Here is a 26364-nt window from a genome sequence, read left to right on the forward strand (position 1 = left end):
CCGTATCCACGATATGTATACTTTTAGGGCTTTGTTCGCGGAAATCGTCATATTTCAGAGTGTCGGGAAGGATTAAAATTTCATTTCCCAGCAAAGTCTTTTTACACGCACTAAGACATTCGAGGGCATGCTTTCTCGAGATTTTGCGTGCAAACTACGACTGCGGTTGTGGGAGAATTCTGTTGGGTCATTTGAACAATGTTACGATTTATGAGACAAATGATTTGTTCTTTTATATAAGTTATTATTTGATTAACTGTCTCATTTTTGTTCAAACGGATTTTAATATGTTTGAAGGTTTATAGGATTTCCCTTTGATAAACACGCCTTATTTTGCAGGATGTAAGATAATATTTTGTATACCCCTAGATGAATCTTACAATTACACTAGATACAGATCAATGTTTTTTATAACTATAGAGGTATCTGTAAACGCTCGCTTATCCGGACTTCTCATTAGGGAAGTTCGAACAACAGACGGTGAGTCCGTTAAATACAGGATATTACGTGTACTAAAGGAATAAACAAGATATTCTAATTTTTACGGCGCGTACAGTCGGGCTTTATCCACCACTACTTATAATAACTTATGTATTAAAAAAAAAAACGAAAACCTGCTCTGATTACTTTATACGGTCGTGTGTTTCATAGGAAAAATCCTTTTTAATTCAAAAAGATATTGGCATGTATAAACCAACATCGCTTTTCCCCACTCTGCTAGAGTCGCTTATTGTGTGGAATTTGCTATGCTTTGAACACTTCGGCAGTTTTTGACTGACCTTGACCGCTTGACTAGGTGACACAGTCACCGAGTTTGCTTGTTTGATTCTGAACGGGCTACTGTTTCTATTTCTTTTTGTAATAATTAGGATCCTTCTCTTTATTACCATCGCAACGTATTGTGTGTTTTAGCATTATGTTGCTGGTTTACGTATAAGCAATGAGTGAACGAACTATTAGGAACTGAGGCGATTACTAATAGACAAGTTATCACTACTGCATTCAATATTAACTGTTTGTACTTCATTCTTTGCTAAAATTTGAAATAGTGAGGGATCCTGGTCAGCGCATTTAGCCTGATGAAAGTTTTTTTTTTTTTTACAGACATGTTATTCCTTGCAATCCAGCCATATTTTTAAAGTTAAGTTGAGTCATTGAGGTTCGATATTTTATATAACTCAAAAAACTCAAGGCTAAAACTGCGATCGGGACTTTGCAAAGGAGCATTTATTGTCATGACCCGAAATAGTGTTACCTCTAATTTATATAGATTTGTACGGGTGTTCCACTTGTTTTTTTGTGTGTTTTCTAATCACTACGGTGCTTAACGACCTTATCCATGCATCTGTATAAATACAGACGTCCACTGCGTAAACGCATATTCACTGTTTAATATGATTTGTTACATAAGGGATTAATAATCACCCAAAATGATAAAATTAACATAGTATATGATTATGATATTTCAGTAGAACTTCTGGAAACAGACACTCAAAGATAAAAAACTCGCAGTAGCGAAATCTCAATGATGTAGATAATTTCTGTAAAAAGTAAGATTAAGAATGTCTCGTAACTTCAGCCACAGGAATAACGAAATTCGACCTGCAAAGGAAACACTCAAAGTTACTCCAAATGAATAAAAAATTGTACTTAGCTTGCTTTTGTGGGAAGTCACGGTGTTCCGATAACGACACACGGCCTTGGTCCTCCTTCTCTATTTAGCGGATGACCTGGTTTTTTGGCTTGAGTTTCCCCCGTGCGCGTTGTTGGGATGATTCGAGCCCTTGAAAGATCCGATGCTGCAGACGCGTTCGGTTTGTTTCTTGAAGTGCCGGAAACGCTCACTAACGATGTTTTCTTGAATGATTCTTCTAATGAGAGACGAAGCTTGCGTTGCCGTAGGAAAAGGACACGTCGGTTTTGTTTCTTGAAGTTATTCACTAAACGATGATACTAAGTTGGTTGAAGAATCTGTTGCTTTCGTCGTCGTTGAAGAGTTCTTATTGTTTTCTGAAGTCGCTCACTAACGATGATACTAGGTTGCTTGAAGAATCTGCTGCTTCCGTCGTCATTGACTTCTTATGATACATGATTTATTATTCTGGTTTTTCTTCGGTTAGGTACCGTTTTGTAGAGTTCTTCTGGTACGCTGGCCACCAATATTAGGGCTTGTGCCTTGTATGATAAGGCGCCCTATGAGGTAATGTTAGACTAGCGATAATCTTACGCTAAGTCGGTTGGTATTGCACTTCCATCTTCAATGGAGTGTCTGGGGGTTTGTAGATCACTTACGAAGTCGGTATTATCTTGTTGGTTATTACGACGATGTGTTAAACTCATGGTGAGGAGGTTCTTGTAGAAAACACGAAATATAAAAATATATGTATTCTTCTGAAGTTTTACATGCTGAAGATCAGATATGATTGTACAAGTCTTCTAATAACGATAGCTTGATCGCTTCTGCCAATGATGATGGCTAATCCTATTCCTCTACATGATAAAGCTTAGGTAAAGAGGTACAGGTCTTCTAATGACGATAGCTAACTCTGTTCTGCTCGTCTACCATCTCTGTTACAAGTTATGAAGGAACAGACAGTAGTTCGAACATATGAACATACATACAAATGACATAGTTCATACAAACACACAATCAAAATGAGACACGCTACAGATCACGTAGGCCGTTTGATTATAGGTCGGGGTAGTTGTCTCAAGCAGGGAGCTTTGGACTAATGTTTATAAACAATTGAATGACTACAGGTGACGGCATGTTATCTTAGCCTACATACTTATTGTATACGTCATCTTTAGCGTCTCTAGTCTGATCACATTCCTGCAAGCAATCTGGTTGACCTCTTTAGTTTTAGTCTTTTATATATATGGACTAACATTCCTATTTTTATTATGTAAACACTTACATATATATATATATATATATATATTATATATATATATATATATATATATATATATAATTGCTTTATTCAATATAGAAATGCAGGCACTAATGTTGTTTTTGGAATTAATCTGTTACTTCAAAGGGTCAAAAGTGTTTATCTGATTGATACCGGAAGCTATCCATGGATGTTTTAAGATTTGACTCCCATTTGAAAATATGTTGCGGCCGCCCATGCATGTTCCTCCACAGATGCCCCAGTAACGCTTCGAAAATAGCGCTTCTGTAGCCTGGCCAAACACTCGGCATTAGACAATGACAGCAACGTAATGTTTTTAATGCTCGTGTACCCAGGCCCTTATAGTTTGTCCTGGTGTTTTCTCGTCCTTTAATTTCTTCAATTGCTGCTTGGTATACAGTTTCCAAACATTAACATTATGCCATTCTTCATGTTATCTTCTGTGATGCGAGTGGAATCGTTGATAGGATTTGAAATGTCACAGAAGTCCTTGGGTGTCATTGCACCTCATGCGGTACAGTGAAGGCATTACTTAACCCTTGATAGGTTTTGCTATTTTGGTGCCCCTTTAAAAGTGCGTGGGGTCGAGCTCAACCCGAGCGCCCAGAAAAATTTGTGAAAATTAAAAAACTGTAGCTATGCTGTACATTTTAATTTATAAAATCAATTTCACCATTGCCGAACACTACTGATTTTAATTTCTAAAATCAATTTCACCATTGCTGAACACTACTGAAAAGATAAATCATACTTATCTACAAATTGAATATTTATTGCAAATATATTAAAAAAAATAACTATATACAAAAAATAATTTATGAAAATATTTTTTAAAAATACAAAATATGCTATATACATACAAAAATTTAGGAAATCCTTCTTAAAACTACTATTTACAATATGTGACTGCTAGAAAGTGCCGGACCCATAGAGGTCAAAATCTAAAAAGAGAAAAATAGGGTGAGTTATTTTGGCCCCCCCAAAAATGTCAAAATTTCACAAATTTTTGTTGGTACCTTAATGAAATAGGAAGTGGCTAACTTTTTTTTTTTATAGAATAAACTCATATTATCCTAGAATGGAATTATGTAAAAAGATCTGCACTAAGATGTAATTTACTGTTATATCAAAAATGTTATTCTCTTTCTCTCTCTCTCGCAAACAATAATTTGCAAAAATATTTACAAAAAATACAAAATATGCTATATACACAAAAAAATTGAGGGAATCCTTCCTAAAACTACTATTTACAATATGTGACTGCCAGAAAATGTGTCGCACCCACAGAGGTCAAAATCAGAAAAGAGAAAAAAAAGCGTAAGTTTTTTTAGCCAAAAAAAAGTCAAAATTTCACAAATTCTTTTGGTACCTAAATGAAATAGGAAGTGGCTAATTTTTTTTATAGAATAAACTCATATTATCCTAGAATGGAATTGTGTAAAAAGATCTGCACTGAGATGTAATTTACTGTCATATCAGAAATGTTATTCTCTGTCTCTCTCTCTACAGTGTGTCAATGATTTATTGACATAAGCTGATGTAATCTGTCACCAGAAAAGGCACAGACCCGTACTACTTCCCACTCTCTCTCTCCCTCTCTTGTCTTGTAATAATTTCAAAGTCATCTGCTTCGCCTCCAAGCCTTCATTACACAAACTCAAGCTTTTTGCATAGAGGTGTCAGCAACCTCTAAATTATCATCAACGTCACTTTCTAATTCTATTAGAAGTAAGTTAATGACATCCATGCCCAGAGAATACTGCCTGTTGGCCATTGTTGATGAAAAATGCAAAAAAGAAAGAAAAAAAGCTGAGGAATTGTCATTTGAAGGAAATTGGACCAAATGGCAATATATAAGGCATCTCAACCACAACCAATGGCATGCATAATGTACACACACCATCTAGCTACAGTTTCCAACAATACAAAACTATACCAGTGTCAACAGTGTTAGAGAGGAAATCTCTACTTCATAACTTTGCCTTTGTATCCCACACACGTTCAAAACAAACGCAGGTTCTGACATGATTGTAGTGTGTTCTGCTGGGCTCTTGCGGGTCGATCACACCCAGATTCGAGATAGACGATGATTTATGGGATAAAAACATGTTTTTTGAAACACTCCTCGGGTCGTGCGTTACCTGTTGCAACTATTCAGGGTAATTAACCCTGAATAGGTTTTGATATTTTGGTACCCCTCTAAAGGTTTGTGGGGTCGAGCTCGACCCGAGTGCCCAGAAAAATTTGTGAAAATTCAAAAACTGTAGCTATGCTGTACATTTAAATTTCTAAAATCAATTTCACCATTGCCAAACACTAGTGAGAAGATAAATCATACCCATCTACAAATTAAATATTTATTACAAATATATTTAAAAAAGTATATACAAAAAATAATAAACAAAAATATTTAAAAAAATACAAAATACACCATATATACACACAAAAATTGAAGGAATCCTGCCTAAAACTATTATTTATAATATGTGACTGCCAGAAAAGGTGTCAGACCCATAGAGGTCAAAATCTAAAAAGAGAAAAACAGGGAAAGTTTTTTGGGCCCCCCAAAAAAAGCCAAAATTTCACAAATTTTTGTTGGTACCTAAAAGAAATGAAGTGGCTAATTTTTTTAAATAGAATAAACTCATGTTATCCTAGAATGGAATTATGTAAAAAGATCTGCACTAAGATGTAATATACTGTTATATCAGAAATGTTATTCTCTCTCTCTCTCTCTCTCTCGCAAACAATAATTTACGAAAATATTTACAAAAAATACAAAATATGCTATATACACACAAAAATTGAGGGAATCCTTCCTAAAACTATTATTTACAATATGTGACTGCCAGAAAAGGTGCCGGACCCATATAGGTCAAAATAAGAAAAGAGAAAAAAAAGATTATGTTTTTTTGGGGGCCAAAAAAAATTGTCAAAATTTCACGAATTTTTTGGTACCTAAATGAAATAGGAAGTGGCTAATTTTTGTATAGAATAAACTCATATTATCCTAGAATTGAATTATGTAAAAAGATCTGCACTAAGATGTAATTTACTGTCGTACTAGAAATGTTATTCTCTGTCTCTCTCTCTACAGTGTGTCGATGATTTATTGACATAAGCTGATGTAATCTGTCACCAAAAAAGGTACAGACCCACTACTTCCCACCCCCTCTCCCCTACTCTTGTGTCGTGATCATTTCAATGTCATCACCCTGGCCTCCAGCACTTTGTTGCACAAACTTGAGGTTTTTGCCATAGAGGTGTCAGCAACCTCTCAATTATCATCAACATCACTTCATAATTCCATTAGAGGTAAGTTGATGACATCCATACCCAGAGAATACTGCCTGCTGGCCATTGTTGATGAAAAATGCAAAAAAGAGAGAAAAAACTGAGAAATTGGCATTCAAAGGAAATATAAGGCATCTCAACCACAACCAATGGCATGCATAATGTACACACACCATCTACCTATAGTTTCCAACAATATAAAACTATCCCAGAGTCATGAGTGTTAGACAGGAAATCACTACTTGATAACTTTGCCTTTGTATCCCACACATGTTCAAAAAAAACTATTACTCAGAAAAGGGGAAAGGACAAAGACAAGGCAAACGCAGGTTTTGACATGACTGTAGTGTGTGTTCTGCTATCCTCTTGCAGGTCGATTACACCCAGATTCGGGATAGACGATGATTTTTGAGAAAAAAAAATTTTTTTTGAAACACTCCTCGGGTCATGTTCGACCCAGCAAATCTATTCAGGGAGGTTCTTTGCAGCGTCCATTCGACCCCTAGCTGCAACTACTTTTATTCCTTTTATTGTACCTCCTTTCATATTGTCTTTCTTCCATCTTACCTTCCACCCTTTCCTAACAATTGATTCATTGTGCACCTGCGAGGCTTTCCTCCTGTTACACCTTTCAAACCTTTTCACCGTCAATTTCCGTTTCAGGGCTGAATACCCTTAGTTGCCCCCCATTGCTTGGCATTATGTCTAAAATCTGTAAATGAACCAATCTTGGGCAATGGGCATATAATTTTTTCCCCTCACTGTTTAAGCGTAGATTACGCTGCCTCTTTATGTCATAGAGTTCTTCTTCTTATCGTAATACTCTCTCATTTCCCCAGGTTTATTATATTAGTTCCTTACAGTTAATGGTAGATATCAAACTTGTATAGTTTGACAATTCACTTAAACTATTAAAGCCCTTAGGTGGAACACTTTTCAAAACTAAAGTAACCTGGTAAAATAAGTTATATACATATATATTCGGTCTTAATATTTTTATTTGTTAATAAAAATAATTTAAAACATCAATAATTAAGTAAATTTATTTGTATTTTCGATTTCATATAAGAAATTTGCGTATTCAAAAAAGATGTTCCACCCGTTTAAATATCTCTGTTGTTGTTGACGGAATTTGATATTCTGTTAGAGGGTTATTCGAAACAGTACCTGACATCTCCAACGATTACTCCGTGTACTCTCACATGGGAGGTTACTATTCAGCAGTATTACCCTTGCTGTAATATGTGTTATTAGTTTCTGTAAGTATTAGTATATACTGTTTCAGTGTTTTCAAGTTCATTTGTTACTACCTAGTAGGAACCTACCTAGGTAGGTAGTCTTATCTTCCTTCACTTTATCTCGCCATACCTACCTACCTAGGTATTAGTATGTCGCGGGGGGGATTCTTCCCTCACCATGACATTAAGATACGAGAATAAGAATAATAATATTAGGTACTATACATAGCCTATACACTGTTGTCAGTCTTCTTGCCTGGAGACGGGTCGGAGAATGGCACTGTGTCATAGGTAGTTGACACGGTGGGTATGAAGACTGATGTTTACGCTGCCTGGGAATTAGGGTAGGCCTGTCCTACCTGCTATTACATGATATTCCTTGTGTGTATGGGTCTTATTACTGATGAGGCCAGGTGATGTCTTCCCACTGGGAGGCAATTGAAGTGCTGATTTCCATTTTAGGGGCATTGAAGAAAATTCCTGGTATTCAGCTTGTTTCTTTTAGTATTACTCATTACTTCATGCCAAATTTCTCCCAGGTCTAGTCTCCTGGTCTTGATTAATTTACCTAGTCTTCAGAACTCCTGGACTAGATCTCTGGACTAGATCCCCTGGACTAGATCCCTTGCAAGGGATACTACTAGATAATCATTTGTATTAATAATTTGGTAAAATAGCCAAAATGAAGAGCGGACAGGTTGACGTCCCTTTCACATGAAAGCATTCATGATCCTTACATGTGTTGTTAGTGTTACCAAAATGCAGACGAAAGATTCAGGGCAGCGCTCCCATACTCAGAGCGAAAGAAAAATAAAACAAGGGACTGGCTACACTGCCACGCACTCGTGTTCACAACGAAAATGAAAACATTTTATAGTTTCAATCATTTTTACAACAGTAAAGATATTAGAGGAGGATGATGAATCAATTCCTAAATAAACCATTAATAATTAAAGGAATATTTTTCCCATTACAAAGCTTTTCCCTCGGGGAAGAATTGATTCATGTCCACTCTAATATCAAGGACAATCTAACGGAACCAAACAGCTCCTTAAATGGGTCTGCGACTGCTGAAAAACAGGTCTTGTACAGTAGAAACAAGCAACGATCTCAACTAGAGACTAAAGGGGCTCTTGCAACAACATAACACAAGGAAATACTTGAGTACTAAATGGGGACACTACCCTATAGGTGTGCGTTCAATACAGCTTTCCTAATAGCTTTGCCTAGCCTAATACTGGGGTTAGATTGACTCCACTTACACGGATGTCACATCACTCTGCCAACAAAAGAGTTCTCCCCATGTGAAGACAGCATTTATTCCTATTGAGGCGTCCTAATGATTATCAAACTCACCAGTGCTATTGGCTAGAAACGACTCTAAACTTGAATCTCAAAGGGGTTTGGAAAGTGGTGTACTCTATCCTCTAAGATGTACCAAACCAGTACTACAAGAGCAAAACTCTGACAATTTCCTATAAGACAAGACCCATAAGACCACAATCGCATTCCCAACCAGGGCACTATGTGAACTCTTGTACAAAATGTTTTACATCATTCCTTTGTTCATTACCTCAAAACTATAAAGTTTTCACATTATTGGCCACTGCGAACAGAAAAAATTACATTTTCATCAATTTCAAACTAAGAAAAACAAAAAAAATACAAAACATACAAAATTACAGTACTGTATATCCTCACACAGAGTCTATATCTCTTCAATGAGACGTGAGGGAGGCACAATATTCCTAGCACCTCTTGTACAAACTCCTTCAGTTACTATATCAGGCACATTTTCAGAGTGCTCTTTCATGGTAACTAACCATTCTTCATCACTTGGAATGTGAGATATATGTGGTGTAGACATTATGGGTGGTTGAGTGTTATTATGTTTGGGTGTGAAGTGTTGTATTGTCCCCTTTATGTCAACCAACTTCTGGTCCAAGTCCTTGATTTGATTTGATAAATCTCCCACTTGAGACCAAACGTCCTGGTAGGATTGAGTGAAGCTCTTAACTGTCTGTAATGTTTGTTGTGTTTCTTGTTCTAACTGAATTCATCAGTACCAGTCACCATTGTTACAATATTTCAAACACTTATATATAATCAAATAATACAATGTAAACCATATCAAGAGACAATGCCATACAATCAATCACTATAGAAATAATGAATATGCATGTAAACAAGTCATGGCCTTAATCAGACAAAAATCAACAATATTGTATAAAGAAATGCATACAATACGACAAAACATTATAAGTGACCTACATAATATAGGGTAGAATATCACGACAGGCCAACCCTCATCACGGTGGACGGGTCTTATCACTCGATATTTAATTGGTGAAACATGAATACAATTGCAACTCTAAGCATACCATTTAAAAGACTGAAGTTTCGTCAACATATTGTGATATATGAAAGCCCCATACGAACTAAAATAAGCATGTGAGCTCTTCGTAAAATATGTTTTCAAGGCAGTTTTGAAATCCAATATGGCGGCTACGTTTTGCATGGACGGTTCTCATCAGTGACGGCCACCATCTTTCCCCAGCCTTCCCAGCACTCATTTGAACAATGTTAGCGTATGTATGTAACGTTTATTGATCTTACTCAAGATTGCAGTTGTAATCAGCACAATAAAACAACATTTTGTTGCCTATATTAGTGAAAGTATGAAACTTGTTATTCCCGGGGTTATGGTTGGAACTGAATTCATTCTTACCTTGTAATCAGTGGTTTTATCCTTACTGCCATCACAACTGAAACTCCACAGTGCTTATTTGATTGTAATTATACACATTTTGGTCTTAATAATTCCACTCCACAGTGCACTCGAACCACATTGCTGTTCGTGTTTCCTAAGCACTCGCTCCGTAAACAAAGTTACGAGCAGCAGACGACAACACTGATTATGAGATGCAAAGCTTTATCCCTTAATTGTTTACTTTACTCAATATTTAGTTTAACTCTACTTCAAAATGTTTATTTAATTCATGTCCATTATCCCTTTTTTGCAACCAAATTAACCCCCAAAAATTACAAATGTTTCGGATGTATACTTACGAGCAGACGACGTGAGGAAAAATGGCTCATCGTTGCCAATCTAGTGGAGCGTCACACATACGCCGATGCATTTACAAACTGTTTCGATGAATTCTAGTTGTCATAGTAATGCAGTAATGATAAAATTGCTCTAATATGTATATATACTACAAATAGATACGCTAATTTCACTTATTTCCCCGGTTTTGTGTAAGTCTTATACCTAGTTTGGAGGGTAAACACATACCAATTGACAACACTGATAAACAATTGAAGAGCGCAAAATGCCGCAAAGAATGCCGTAGTCCCCTTGAATAAGTACGAATAAGTGCTGGTAAGAGGTGGGTTTACGATTGTTGTGATGAAAGTGCCCCAGCGTCTATGGGTACAAGTGGTGTGCAGATTTAGCACATGAAATGGGAAGTTTGTTGACACAAGCGACTCCGTAAACATCAAGATTAGCGTCAATCTTCGAAACATTTTAGTTGTAAGTAAAAATTTCTAAAGCGTTGTGGTGAGATTTCCACTGCTGTAGCCACCCTTTTCAGTACCCTCTGTTTAAATCTTAAAATTTGGCCTTAATTTCTAACTTTGGAGAAAATACTTACTTCGAAAGGAGAGTAGAGGTCTTTAGCTCCGTTTTTCACCAACAAGAAGTCGCGACTGATGCCCATCTCCGGTGTCAGGACGCGTTATAATGTACTTTTTCGGAGGGTAGCTAGCGTTGATTGTAGGTGGCCTGCTTGGCCTGCTGTGATATTTTACCCTATATAGGCACAGTGGGTCTGGATCAATAGCACTGGGCTACAGATCCAACACAGCTGCCACCAAATGTCGCGGGGGGATTCTTCCCTCACCATGACATTAAGATACGAGAATAAGAATAATAATATTAGGTACTATACAAATACACTATTGTCAGTCTTCTTGCCTGGAGACGGGTCGGAGAATGGTACCGTGTCATAGTTGACACGGTGGGTATGAAGACTGATGTTTACGCTGCCTGGGAATTAGGGTAGGCCTGTCCTACCTGCTATTACATGATATTCCTTGTGTGTATGGGTCTTATTACTGATGAGGCCAGGTGATGTCTTCCCACTGGGAGGCAATTGAAGTGCTGATTTCCATTTTAGGGGCATTGAAGAAAATTCCTGGTATTCAGCTTGTTTCTTTTATTACTCATTACATCATGCCAAATTTCTCCCAGGTCTAGTCTCCTGGTCTTGATTAATTTACCTAGTCTTCAGAACTCCTGGACTAGATCCCTTGCAAGGGATACTACTAGATAATCATTTGTATTAATAATTTGGTAAAATAGCCAAAATGAAGAGCGGACAGGTTGACGTCCCTTTCACATGAAAGCATTCATGATCCTTACATGTGTTGTTAGTGTTACCAAAATGCAGACGAAAGATTCAGGGCAGCGCTCCCATACTCAGAGCGAAAGAAAAATAAAACAAGGGACTGGCTACACTGCCACGCACTCGTGTTCACAACAAAAACGAAAACATTTTATAGTTCCAATCATTTTTACAACAGTAAAGATATTAGAGGAGGATGATGAATCAATTCCTAAATAAATCATTAATAATTAAAGGAATATTTTTCCCATTACAACTATATACTACCTAATTCTCCCAATTAGGTAGCCTAGACCTGGCTAAACTAAGGTAAAGTATGATCATGACTAATCTACGGTAACGTCAAGTCATGGTTAATCTACGGTGTATGTAGGGTAAAAAACCGTAGGGTCCAGAGTGGACCATGTACGATCAGCTTGGACAATCCCAAAAAAAGTACATTACCTATAATGCGTCCTGACATCGGAGATGGGCATCAGTCGCGACTTGTTGTTGGTGAGAAACGGAGCTAAAGACCTCTACTCTCCTTTCGAAGTAAGTATTTTCTCCAAAGTTAAAAATTAAGGCCAAATTTTAAGATTTAGGGTAAAAAACCGCATGGTACAGGGGTGGACCATGTACGATCAATGTGTACAACCCCAAAAAAAGTACATTATAACGCGTCCTGACAGGCGGAGATGGGCATCAGGACACGACTTGTTGTTGGTGAGGAAACGGAGTCTAAAGGGACCTCTACTTGCCGGTGGGTCAGGACGCGTTATAATATACTTTCTTGCGGTTGTACACATTGATCGTACATGGTCCACCCCTGTACCATGCGGTTTTTTACCCTAAACAGAGGGTAGTGAAAACGGTGTCAAACGTAGTGCAAATCTCACCAAAACGCATTCAACATTTTTACTTACAACTCGAAATATTTAGAAGATTGACGCCATCTCAATGTTTACGGAGTCGCTTTTGTCAATAAACTAACCATTTCCTGTGATAAATCCGCACACCACTTGTACCCACAGACGCTAGGGCACTTTCATCACAACAATCGGAAAACGGTCCCTCACTGGCTTGTTTGTTAGTAAACAACTGTTTTGGTAGAAGACGACGACGAAGCATGCACTACGATAATTTTTTAAATAAATAGTAAAACATCACTAATTTACATATTTATGATGATTAATTTGAAAATATTTTTTTATGCATGACACTTACCTGGCAGGTATATATATAGCTTATCCTCTTGTCGCACTGGCAGAATTTCAAAACTCGCGGCAACCGCTAGTACACTGGTAGTTCAGGTGATCGCCACCCCGTTCCCGTGGCGCTGGTGCTCGGAACCATTCCCATTTTCTTCAGATTTTCTCTGCCGAGTCGCCGAACCGCAACATCGTCTGATAGAATTTCCTGCTCGTTGACTGACTTTTCGGTGTTTGGATATTGGTATCGTATTCGGAAAGTTAGCTTGGCAATCGCAATTGATATTGCATTAGTATGTCTGATTCAGGGAGTATGTTTAGAGTTTGTGTGAAAGAAGGGTGTAAAGTGAGACTGCCGAAATCATCGGTAGATCCCCATACTGTATGTAAGAAGTGTCGAGAGTTTGTATGTACGTGGGAGAATAGGTGCAATGAATGTGAGAGTCTGAATGAGAAAGAGTGGAAGACTCTTGTGAAGTATGTTGAAAGACTGGAAAAAGATCGGGTGAGAAGATCAGTGTCTAGAAGTGAGAGATCTGGTTCTTCGGGTAAACCTTTGAATGATTCTATTTCTGTGTCTTCTCCAGCTCATTCACATGTAGATTTAGTAGCACCTTCCCCCCAGGTTTCTCCTGCGCCCGTTGCTGTATCTGAGGACACTACTGATCCGCAAATTGTGAAAGTGTTCGCTGCCCTTGCTTCTATGGGTGATCAGATCAAGCGATTAACGGATAAAGTGGAAGTGATTAATGTTGGTGACAGTGTTGTGGAGGGGGCGCCTGATCGTCCCTCTCGTGCTCCTAGACCTAGACCTCTGTCAAGCTCCCAGACCCAAGGGAGAAGGCATGTTGAAAGTCGAAGGGAGGCGAGAGGGGTTAACTCACGATCAGTCGTCCCTTCAGGCAGTCCTGTTGTTACGTCCCAGGCTGCAGCAGTACGCCAGAGAAAAGGCGTTACTGGGAAGTGCTTTTATTCTTCTGATAGTTCGGCTTCAGGAAGGAATAGACGCTTTTTGGAAGAATCGCGTCCTCTCAAGAGATCGTACATGCCGACGTCGTCCCAGGATGAAAGGGTTTACGAGCAAGAGGGTTGAAGTAGCCCTGAGGTTTTTTCGTCGGAAGATGAGGACGCAATCCCTATTAAAAGGAAGAGGGTTTCTCGTCCTTTAGACGTTTCTAACCGTGCGATGGGCGGTTATTCTCCTAATAGAGAAACTTCGCTTCGTAGATGTCAGGATCGCTCACCTATCCGTAGCAGCCCAGTGCGTCTTCGTTCTCCTCCTCCTCAGGAGTCTCGTCAGGAAACGGAGACTAAGGAAGTTTTACGAGATATGCAGGAGAGATTAGCAGTCCTTGTTAAATCCTGGGAAAGGCCCGAACAACCTTCGGTTAGATGTAAGGACGCTTCTCTTCCAGTTAAGTCCTCCAAGAGGACGCAGAATAAACCATTGCCTCCTCTTTCTCAGGCGGCACTTTCTTGTAATCCAGGACGCAGTGTGTTCTATAGGAGGGACGTTTCTCCTACGCTGCAGGACGCAGGACGCAAGAGAAAGAGTGATGGACGCATGGTGGACGCAGCGGTTGCAGTGGACGCAGAATGCAGGCGGCAGCGCGCTGAACCGTCTTCTTCCCGACAAGACGCGGAAGTGCTTTGTAAGGAGGCAGTTTCTCATTCGCTGTCCAGGCAAGCTTTGGAAAAGGAACCTGCTATGGATTGTCATCAAGATCTGGAATTCCAGGATATTTCTTCTCAGGAGGAAGACTTATTTGAATTTTCGGAAGAGGACAAGAATGTGGAAGCTCCTTCCTCGGATTACAAGAAGCTAACTGAGTGCCTTCTTTCGTTGTTTGAAGGAGATTTTCAACCTTCAGCTCCGTTATCTCCGCTGTCTCAATTCTCCAAGACGAAAGCACCCAAGAAATCTACTTTCTTGAAAATGACGGTGTCGATCACAGCTAAGAAAGCCCTTCAACGCATCAATGAATGGTTGAAGGAGAAGAGAGAAGCGGGGAAAACTTCATTCACTTTCCCGCCGGCCAAGTTAGCTTCGAAGTCTGGTGTGTGGTACGCTACGGGGGAAAGTCTTGGCCTGGGAGTTCCTGCCTCCTCCCAGGGGGACTTTTCTAATATCGTGGATAGTTCCCGTAGGCATGCCCTACACGCAGCCAAGGTGTGGTGGACCTCATCAGAGTTTGATAATTTGCTGAAGGGCATAATTCGGACTTTTGAAGTCTTTAATTTCTTCGATTGGTCGTTGGGGGCATTGGCACGTACTCTAGAGATGGAAGAATCTTCGGATTTGGATTTACCCAGAAGCATTATGTCCTGTATGGACAAAGCCTTGAGGGATGGAGCTAATGAGCTTTCTTCACTTTTTACGGCAGGTGTGCTGAAGAAAAGATCTCTGTTGTGCTCGTTCGCTGCTAAAGGAATATCGAACGCGCAAAAGTCGGAGTTGATGTTCTCCCCACTTTCAGGACAACTTTTCCCATCGGAAATTATTAAGGATATCGCGCTTTCCCTTACACAGGACCTGCTGACTTCTTCAGTGAGGAAGTATTTGCCGACAAAGGTGGTAAAGAAGACACCGAAGGAATCAAGGACAACACAGCAGCCCTTTCGGGGTAAGACCTTTTCCCGACCAGCCTTTAGAGGGAAAAGAGTTCCTGCCAAAAGAGGTTCGAAAACCTCAACCAAGCAATGAGTTCGAAGTCCTCCAGACGTGTGTTGGGGCCAGACTTTTAGACTTCTGGGAAGTCTGGCAAAGCAGGGGAGCGGATCCTTGGTCCGTAAGTGTAGCGAAGGAAGGTTACAAGATCCCCTTCCTAAAGAAACCACCTCTCGCTACAGCCCCGAGAGCCCTAGGGGCTCATTACATCGATTTAGAGAAGAGAGAGGCTCTTTGGCATCAGGTTGTCAGCATGTTAGAGAAAGGAGTCATAGACCTGTTTTGGATCACGAGTCCCCAGGTTTTTACAACTGTCTTTTTCTGGTACCGAAGTCTTCAGGAGGTTGGAGGCCAGTACTGGACGTAAGTCAGCTAAACTTGTTCGTAGAAAAGACCAAGTTGACGATGGAGACGAACGATTCAGTACTGGCAGTGGTACGCCCAGGGGACTGGATGGTGACGCTGGACCTTCAGGATGCGTATTTTCATATTCCGATTCATCCAAGGTCCAGGAAATATTTGAGATTCGTGATCCAGGACAAGATATATCAATTCAGAGCCCTTTGCTTCGGGCTTTGCATGGCCCCTCAGGTATTTACAAGGATGATGGCGAACGTGGCGAAGTGGCTTCATCTGTTAGGTGTCAGTCTCTCCCGCTACTTGGACGACTGGCTCATAAGAGCACAATCAAAGCAACAATGTCTGGAGGACACGGAGCTTACATTGGAATTAACAAGGCAGTTGGGTCTGATGGTGAACCTGAAAAAGTCACATCTGATCCCCACACAGGAGCTAGTTTATTTGGGGATTCTGATATCCTCAGTGACTTTTCGGGCTTTTCCGTCCCCCGAAAGGCAGAACCTTATTTGCCATTTCGGAAAGGGTGCAAGAATTCCTAGAGAAAGACCGATGCTCGGCGAGAGAGTGGCTGAGCTTACTGGGGACACTCTCTTCGCTAGAGCGGTTCATTTCTCTAGGAAGACTTCACATGAGGACCTTACAGTTCCTTCTGAACGAAGTCTGGCCAAGAAGATCGCAACCAGATTCCTTCCTGTTTCCAATTCCTTTAAAGATAAAGGAGGAATTGAAGTGGTGGCTAGCCCCGGGAAGGTTAGCAGAGGGTACGTCACTCCAGCAGAAGAACCCAGACCTGATATTATTTTCCGACGCGTCAGACTCAGGCTGGGGAGCGACGCTGGGCCCTCGAGAGGAGTCAGGCCTTTGGAACAAGGAGGAAAAAGCTTGGCACATAAACAGGAAGGAACTGATGGCGATTTTCTTGGCTCTGAAAGCGTTCAGACCGTGGATCAGCGGCAAAGTGGTGCAGATCAACGCGGACAATACCACAGCTCTGGCATACGTACGCAAACAAGGAGGGACCCACTCGTTTACTCTTTGCAATTTGGCGAAGGAGATTTTCTGTGGTCAGAGAGCGAGAACGTCACCTTGCTCACCAGGTTCATTCAAGGGGAGAAGAATGTCAGAGCGGACCTGTTGAGCAGGGAGGGACAAGTACTTTCGACGGAATGGATCTTGCATCAACAAGTATGCCAGAGGCTGTGGAATCTTTGGGGCAGGCCAGTGGTGGATCTTTTCGCTACCGCAGCGACGAAGAGGTTACCGAATTACTGTTCTCCAGTCCCAGACCCTCTTGCAGTCGCAGTAGATGCCTTCCTACTAGACTGGACGGGGCTAGACGCGTACGCCTTTCCCCCGTTCAAGATTTTAGGAAGGGTAATGAAGAAATTCAGAGAAAGTCAAGGAACAAGGCTTACACTAAAAGCTCCATACTGGCCAGCCCAAACGTGGTTCACAGAGGTACTGGAATGGACAGTGGATTCTCCGAGAAGACTACCCACGAGAGTAGATCTTCTCAAACAACCCCACTTCGACAGGTTCCACAAGAACACCCTCGCTCTGGGTCTGACTGCGTTCAGACTATCGAAAGACTTGTCAGAGCGAGGGGGTTTTCTAGAGAAGCAGCGAAGGCAGTTGCGAGAGCACGAGAGCTTCAACTATCAAGTGTACCAGTCGAAGTGGGAGAACTTCTGTAAATGGTGCAAGAATCGGAAGGTTTCTTCATCCAGTACCTCTGTGACCCAAATTGCAGATTTCCTTTTGTATCTGAAGAAGGAAGTGGGTTTGGCAAATCAAACCATTAAAGGATACAAAAGTATGTTATCTTCAGTGTTTAGGCACAGAGGATTAGATCTGTCCAATGACGCAGATCTTAGAGATCTTCTCAGATCGCTTAATACAAAGAAGGAGCTTGGAATCTTTATGTCGTACTCAGTTCTTAGGAACGGATAGGTTTGAACCTATGAACAGTGTTTCGTTGAGAGAGATATCGAAGAAAACTATATTCTTGGTAGCCTTTGCTAGCTAAGAGAATTAGTGAGCTACAAGCTATTAACAAACAAGTAGGCTGGAAGCACAATAAAGCGGTTTGTTCATTCCAGGAAGATTTCTTAGCCAAGAATGAGAATCCTTCACATCCGTGGCCGAGGCCATTTGAAATTTCAGGACTGGCCGATCTAGTAGGTCAAGAACAGGAAAGGTTCTTTTTGCCCAGTAAGAGCCTTACGTTACTATGTAGAAAGGACTAAAAGCATTAGAGGGGCCTCAGGTTCTCTCTGATGTTCTGTGAAAGATCCTACTAGACCCATGTCTAAAAAATGCTATGACTTTTTTCATAAGAGAGGTCATTAAGGAAGCACATTTGCTTTGCCAGGAAAGGAAGAAAAGCTTCGGTTCTTTTGCTTAAGGTTTAAAGCTCACGAAGTGAGAGCGTAGCTACGTCCTTGGCATTCAGAAAAAAATTTAGCCCTCAAGGACCTTATAGGACTCTACGTTTTTGGAGGACAAATTCAGTCTGCTTCGCATTACCTCAGAGACGTGAAGACAACTTTTGAATAATTGTCAAACGTTGGGCCGTACGTATCCTCAGGTACAGTACTGGGCAAAGAGTTTCCACCTAAACCATAATAACATGCTAGGCTATTATTTTAATTAGGTATAGGTTTATGGTTGTCTGAGAAGAAGGTTATTGCCTGCTCAGTTTATGATGTAGTTTTTCTTTATAGTGATTGTGTGTGGTTCAGGTGACTAACTTTCCTAGCATGAATGCCCGTGTGGTAAATGAGGGCTGGAGGGATTTCCTGTCAGCAAATTGGTCATGTCCAGTTGTCAGACCCTTGTTATTAGCTTTCTCAACAAACAGGTCATCATCCAGTGAGAGCTACTAAGGTTTAGCAGGCTAAGAGGCAGGACCTACGAAGTCAGCTACCTTAGCAGGTAAGGAACCTAATAGTAATTTTAAAAATTATTTAATTTTTAAATTATGACGATGTTGCTGTCTATGACCCACCTCCAAATATGTGCAATCAGCTATATATATACCTGCCAGGTAAGTGTCATGCATAAAAATGATATTGTTATGATACAATAAAGTTTTATGCATACCTTACCTGGCAGCTATAAGAATAATTTTCTGGGCTCAGCTCGTGTCGCTGCGCGAAATAATCCTTTAATCTATATTTCTAGGGTAAATGTACTAACACATACCAGAGAATAAATAAAATAAAGAAAAAGGTCAGTATAACTGACTCGCTCACCCTCCAAGAGAGTGTCGGTATGAACACTAGGCGAGTGAGACCACTACCACGAGCCAAATCCAATAGAAATCTCCCACTACAAAAACCCTCCAAGAGGAGAGCCGACCCACAGAGTGAGCAGCTCGTACTACTACTACTCCATCCCATGCTGCCGACTGCTGCGCCTCTGGTGGCCATCCTTTTCAGTTAGCGCACACGAGTTTCACCACGTGCTATTTTTCTCTCGTGTTTTTTGTGCCCTTTCGTTGGATTTATCTATAATGGAGCGTGCAGCTATCGCAGCAGCTAAGTTAAGTACTCAGTATTTATGGTTAGTTGGTTTTTTCCGGCCCTGAGACAGTATTTGCCGTTTTTTAGGTATAAATACGTACTCTGGGTCGGAAGCATGGCAGCATGGTTCTGCCTCATGGTGGGTTCGTTCTTGGTCTCCCATACCTAGAACATCCCCTTATCTATGTACGCTCTATGTTAATTATCCGTTTTACTTAGGGTACTGTCTACTCAGGTTTGTCATGCATGCATGTCTTTTACCTTAGTAGGCTTCTTCTTTCCAGACCCTAGTCCCGGCTCTTAGTATCGGCCTCTGACTAGCTTTGAGTGGTAGACTTTCCTTCGGTTAGTCGTACACTCCTGGATTTTTTCTCCTACTATATTGTTTTCTTTCTTTTAATTTTATTTATTTGTACCATGTATTTTGTATGGTTAGGTTAGTTAGGCGTCTGGCTTAGCCTAGGTCCTGGCTCATTGAGCCTATACTACCGCTCATCAGTTCGGTTGCTTCCCTATAGCATCTCTCTGATCAGTTGGTTTTGGCCCAGTGGGCCTTTATGCTACTGCTTTTCAGTTCAGTTGCTTCCCGATAGCATCTCTCTGATCAGTTGGTTTGTCCTAGGCTTAGTTGTTTTGTTTTGGTCTTACCGCCTCGTGGTCACTACGCGATCACGAGTCAGCCAGACGCCACTGCCCTTTACCTTTCCCACCCCCCCTCCCGCTCTTCCAGAATAGAGGTCGGGGGGAGTGGGTGGGTCGGTCTGCCCATGCTCGCTCCACATACCCGAGCCTGCTTCCCTCTCTCCCCCCAGGCGGAGGGGCCAGGGAGACGGGACAGACCCAGACTGGACTCGACCTCTCCGGCTTCTCGGTCCGGCCGGGTGGTAATGTGGTGGGGGGTACTGGCCTTTCCCCCCATCCGTTGCTTCCTTGTCGCTCCGTGTTCGCTCGAGCCTGTATGTCTTCTCGCTCTTTCCCACCTTACTAGGGCTCCTTTCATGATCGGAGTCCTGCATACCAGCGGAAAGATGTTAGTCCACCCAGTAGAGTGGACCGGAACATACAGTGGGTCCCTGCTAACCTTACCGTATTGCGAGTTACTACACTCCGCTACGCACTGGACTTGGTCCGGTTCGTTTGAGTTTTAGGTTTAAGTGTTATTAGATTAACTATAAGTTTATCTTAAGTACCTTAAACCTTCCCCCCCTCCCTTACGTGTCTTACCGGATCTCTCCGGGATTATAGCCTATTCATTCAGGCGAAGCAGGGGGGGTTATGCCCAAATTTTTTTCCGAGCTCCGGCATGCAACGGAGTTCTTCTGTCCTTTAGCCTGTAAGTGATATTCTTTAAGATACTCATGTGTCTTCCCACTTACAGACCACCAACTGTGAGCATCCGGGATGCGCCGCCACACTTCAGGACCATGTGGACACGAAGTTTTGCCGGTGCCCATGCTCCATGCGCGACTCTGCACGGGGACATCCAGGTCTGGTACCATGAGACCGGTACCTATGTTTTTACGATCTGGTGAGCCCAGCTTTTAGAAGGGGGGAAGTATTCCCATCTCCGGTAGCTGCTCCGCTTCTGTTTAGTGCTTAAGTTTTCATCATTCACTTTAACTTAAGGCATCTAAGTTTAAGTTATACTTTAAGTTTTAGTTTTTAAGTGATTCTTAAATCTAATCTACGCCCTCTCTTCCAGGCGCCGGCAGTGAGGGATACCGCACTGGCAACCCTGCGGGCCTGGGTCGGCGGTTTTGGGAAGAACGCCGCCAAGGGTATGACCCCTACATCTTAGAGAAGCGGTTGGCGCTGTTAATCTTCCCCGGAGGCAAGGCGACAGGATACGTCGACCCCAGTAGAGGCGGCCCCGACTATCGCCTTCATCCAACACAGCTGGCTGCCTCATTAACTGACCAAGACCAGGATATCTCCACGGATGTCGCGACTTTAGATATTAATGTGGAACCTATGGTAGGTGTAGACGACCTGTTGGTCGAGGTAGGTATGGTGGACACCCAAGGGTCACCCTTGGGCGTAACTGTTTCTTCTACTCCTGCAACCTCTCCATCCTTCCAAGGCTTTACAGGTGATGATTTGTATACTCCTCCTGACGCTCGGTTAGACCTAAGGTCAAGGGTCAAGCAGTGAAATCCTTGTCTAAGACGTCGTCGTCGTCTAAGAAGACGGCTTCGGCGTCATCCTCCTCGCGTAAGTCTCCGGCTGGAATCCCGGAGCAGACAGGTCTAAGCTTCTAGCTCCGGCTCTAAGTCCTCGAGGAGTAAATCCTCCAGAGAGAGATCTCGCCCCCCGGCAGAGTCACCAGTTCCGCTACCCTTGGTTCCGATTCAGAGCCACCCCTCCACCTCCGCAGCAGCTCCGGCCTTGGACTCCAATGCTGGCCTGTTTGCAACAGGTGGGCGACCTGGTTGGGTCCCTAAAGAGTAGCATGGAACAAATGATCTCTCGTTTGTCTGATAGGATTACTTCCCAGGACTCCATTATAGCCGGACTGAGAAAGAACCCCCTCTAGCCTCTCCTCCACTTTCCAATACGAGTGGAACTCAGCTTCCTCCGTATGACTCGCTACCTCCGTTCTCGATGAACATCCATGGAGATAGCGTCATACGCCCCCTTCCAGGACGGCTCATTTCTATACCGGAATTTGGAACTCGAAGGATAGAGGACTTCGAGTTCTACCCGGAAGACCTCCAGCCTCCGTTCATAGGCTACGCAAGGCTTACAGCTTCAGCCATGGTTCGGGATGATAGGGTACCAAAGGAGACAGTCCTCTATTCACGAGACCAGGCTCAGAGAGAATGGCTCAGGTGTTTAGAGGACATGGATTGTTTCTAATACAAGATACAACCTTTTAAGAGTCCCTTTACCATTTTCACAATGGATGAGAGTACCCCGCTCCCCGTTCCTTCCTGACAAAGATCGCGAGGTCTACCATCCCAGCGGCCAGAAGGGGGAACCCATGCCTCAATTGAAGGAAGCAGATCCCACATCTCCGTTGCTCCCCTCAGCCGGAGAATTGTGGGAAGACTTGCCGAACACCTTCTCAGCTAGCAAACTCAAACCTGACTGTGCTATGGAGCAGTTGGTGAAAAGCTACCCAGGTCCCAGATAGCCTTATTCAGGCTGAATTTGACGCGAAATCGCGATTAGCCAGGTCAATTAACTCTATGGCTATGTCCGAGGTAGCAACCATAGCCTATGGCTCAGAACCGCTTTTTTAAACTCATGACCAAAGCCCTGACTCAAACGGTACAAAAAGTTTCCGGATATGTTTTGAGTTTGCCACTGCTAGAACGAATTGTAGGAAGCAGTCCTACAAGAGGCAACCATTCGACATGAGCCGAATAGGTTACTCTCGTCTACATCTGGGGAGCAGATCTCTTCCCAGAAGCTATGGTGAAGGAAGTCCAGTCAGAGGCTACGAGGCTGAACCAGAGCCTAAGGACCGTTGGGGCCTTACGGCTAAGAGGAGGCAAGACCTAACACCTAAAGGTAAGGGACAGAGGAAACCTAGGCGTTTCCATCCTTACCAGAAAAAGCAGCCACGCTTTCCTCAGCAAGTTCCAGCGGTGCCCTTAGTGCAAACAGCCCAACCTTCCACTTCTAAGGCTCAATCACAACCAATTTATGTGATATCCCCTCAGCCTCAGCCCTCCACCTCTTACGCCATCTCCCCAGCTTACAATCAAGCCTTCGAGAGTCAAGCTTCACAGAATTATGACCGCTCGGGTAAGGAGGCAGAGTAAGCGTTCCTTTCGTGGGAGAGGGTCGGGAGGCCCCCCCTTTAATAGGGGAAAGCACTTCAGAGGAGGTCGAGGCGGTTACCAGAACCAATGAAGAACTTCAGGTAGGAGGGAGGCTGTTTCACTTTCGCCACCGTGGAACTTCAGCGAATGGGCTCAGAGCATAGTGTCAAAAGGCCTGGGTTGGAGCTGGTTGACGAACCCACCTCCATCCAGACCTTTCCGTCAACTTCCTTCCAAGGAATTGACAGAGTACGCAGAGGACCTCCTTCAGAAAGGAGCTATAGCGAGAGTCAAGAGATTAAAATTTCAAGGTCGCTTGTTCAGCGTGCCAAAGAAAGGCTCACAAAAAAGAAGGGTAATCTTAGACTTGTCCCGCTTAAACTTAGCCATCCGCTGCGACAAGTTCAAGATGCTCACGATCTCGCAGGTGTGGACCTTACCTTTCCCCGTGGGGCCCGTCACCACCCCTCTATCGATCTTACAGACGCCTACTATCATATCCCTATTGCAGACACTTCCGTCCATATCTGGGTTTCAAGATAGAGGACCAGGCATTCTCCTTCAAGGTAGTTCCCTTCGGACATCAACTGGCACCCAGGTGTCACGAAACTAGCGGAAGTGGTAGTGCAAACAACTCAGGTCACAAGGGATTATGGTAGTAGCGTATCTCGACGATTGGTTGATCGGGCTTCAACAGTCGAGGAATGCAACAGAGCTACACTGAAAGTGATTCAGTTCCTGGAATATCTAGGCTTCAAGATAAACAGGACCAAGTCAAGACTCACTCCAGAGTCAAACTTTCAGTGGCTGGGCATTCAATGGAATCTATCCTCCCATACTCTGTCGATTCCATCAACCAAAAGGAAAGAAATAGCGAAGTCAGTCAAGCAATTTCTAAGTCACAAACTGGCGTCAAGGAGGGCTCAGGAGAGGATCCTGGGTTCTCTCCAGTTTGCATCAGTGACGAACGTCTTAATGAAAGCCAAACTGAAAGACCTAACCAGAATCTGGCGCTCACGAGCAAATGTCAGGTCCAGGGACAAACTATCCTCAGTCCCTCTGATTCTAAAGAATCGACTTCGGCCGTGGGCGAAAGTCAGAATTTGTCAGTGTCAGTACCCCTTCAGTTCCCTCCACCAGGGATCACCATCCACACAGACGCGTCCTTAAGCGGTTGGGGAGGGTATTCCCAGGTCAAAAAGGTTCAAGGAACTTGGTCACCTCAGTTCAGTCAGTTCCATATAAACGTACTGGAGGCAATGGCAGTGTTCTTGACTCTAAAAAGGTTACGCCACCAAAGTACTCCCACATAAAGCTAGTTCTGGACAGCGCAGTGGTAGTACATTGTATAAAACAGGGGAGGCTCCAAGTCACGTCATCTAAATCATGTCATGGTAGCCATCTTCTCCTGGCAGACAAGTTCAGTTGGCATCTCTCCTCCACTCACATAGCTGGAGTGAGAAACGTCATAGCAGACGCGTTATCCCGATCAGTGCCCTAGAGTCGGAATGGTCACTGGACAACAGTTCTTTCCAATGGATCCTTCAAAGAGTTCCAGGCTACAAGTGGATCTCTTCGCATCTCAAGCGAATCACAAACTGCCGTGTTATGTAGCCCCCAACCTGGACCCTCTGGCCTATGCCACGGACGCCCTGGCTCTAGACTGGAACAACTGGAAGAAGATTTATATCTTTCCTCCAGTGAATCTTCTCATGAAAAGTTTTAAACAAACTCAGAACATTCAAGGGTCAAGTGGCTCTAGTAGCCCCAGACTGGCCGAAGAGCAATTGGTATCCCCTAATTTCTGGAGCTGGGCTTGTCCTCTTCGGATCCCCAATCCCAGGCTCTCCCAGTCAGTACAAACGAAAAGGGGGGGGGGGATGTGTTTCGCTCCTCAGAGGATTCTAAAACCCTAACTTTATGGACTTCATGAAGTTTGCGGCAAAAAGAGATGGCGAATATTGACCCTCAGAATATTCTCTTCTTGGAATCCGATAAAAGGGATTCAACTTTGAGACAGTATGATGCTGCTGTCAAAAAGTTAGCAATCTTCCTGAGAGAATCAGATATTAGAATCATGACAGTTAATTCAGCTATATCCTTTTTCAGATCCTTATTTGAAAAAGGTTTAGCAGCTAGCACGATTACGACAAACAAGTCAGCCTTGAAAAAGATATTTCAATTTGGGTTCAACATAGACTTGACGGATTCCTACTTCTCGTCTATTCCTAAGGCATGTGCTAGACTTAGACCTTCTGTAAGGCCTACGTCAGTTTCATGGTTCTTAAACGATGTTCTAAACTGGCTTCAGAAACCGATAATGACACATGCTCGTTTATAATGCTCTTAAGAAAACCTATTTTTATTAAGCTTAGCTTCAGGAGCAAGAATTTCAGAACTGTCGGCTTTATCCAGAGATCCGGATCATATTCAATTCCTTCCCACAGGGGAAGTCCTACTTTCTCCGGAACGTAGCTTTTTAGCAAAGAATGAAGATCCTTTGATGAGGTGGGAACCTTGGAAGGTACTAACCACCCCTTCCACAAGATGTATCTCTTTGCCCAGTTACAACCTTACGAGCCTTTCTGTCCAGGACCCTCCTCATCTTCATCGGGTCCCCTCTTTAAGAGGGAAAAAGGTGGAACTTTATCCATTTAAAGGCATCAGGAACACAATCCTGTACTTTATTAAGCAAGCCAATCCTGACTCTTTCCCGAAAGCACATGATGTCAGGGCAGTAGCCACCTCAATTAATTATTTCCAACACATGAACTTCGATGAGTTGAAAAAGTATACCGGATGGAAATCGCCGACAGTGTTCAAACGTCATTACCTTAAGTCCTTGGAAGAACCTCTGAAATTTTTTTTTTTTTCAGCAGTAGCAGCGGGTAACATAGTTTCCCTGACTCTAGTTAATTTGTAGTAGAAGATTTCAGTCCTCCTTTCACCTGCCTCACCCAACAGTTCGTCTATTCCTGCGTGTTCATTTACATTCACCT

At 42.4% G+C, this 26364-nt stretch overlaps 1 protein-coding gene across 1 annotated transcript in view; it reads left to right on the top strand.

Annotated features, from left to right (window-relative positions):
- The first annotated feature begins 7316 nt into the window (after positions 1-7316).
- Positions 7317-26364, top strand: part of LOC135222179 (uncharacterized) — a 232737-nt gene continuing 213689 nt past the window's right edge. Inside the window, exon 1 of the mRNA XM_064260338.1 lies at positions 7317-7468. The gene's annotated coding sequence lies outside the window, so the exon portion shown is untranslated. The remainder of the gene's footprint in view (positions 7469-26364) is intronic.

This window comes from Macrobrachium nipponense, chromosome 3 (assembly GCF_015104395.2).
Source record: "Macrobrachium nipponense isolate FS-2020 chromosome 3, ASM1510439v2, whole genome shotgun sequence".
Classification (NCBI taxonomy): Eukaryota; Metazoa; Arthropoda; class Malacostraca; order Decapoda; family Palaemonidae; genus Macrobrachium; species Macrobrachium nipponense.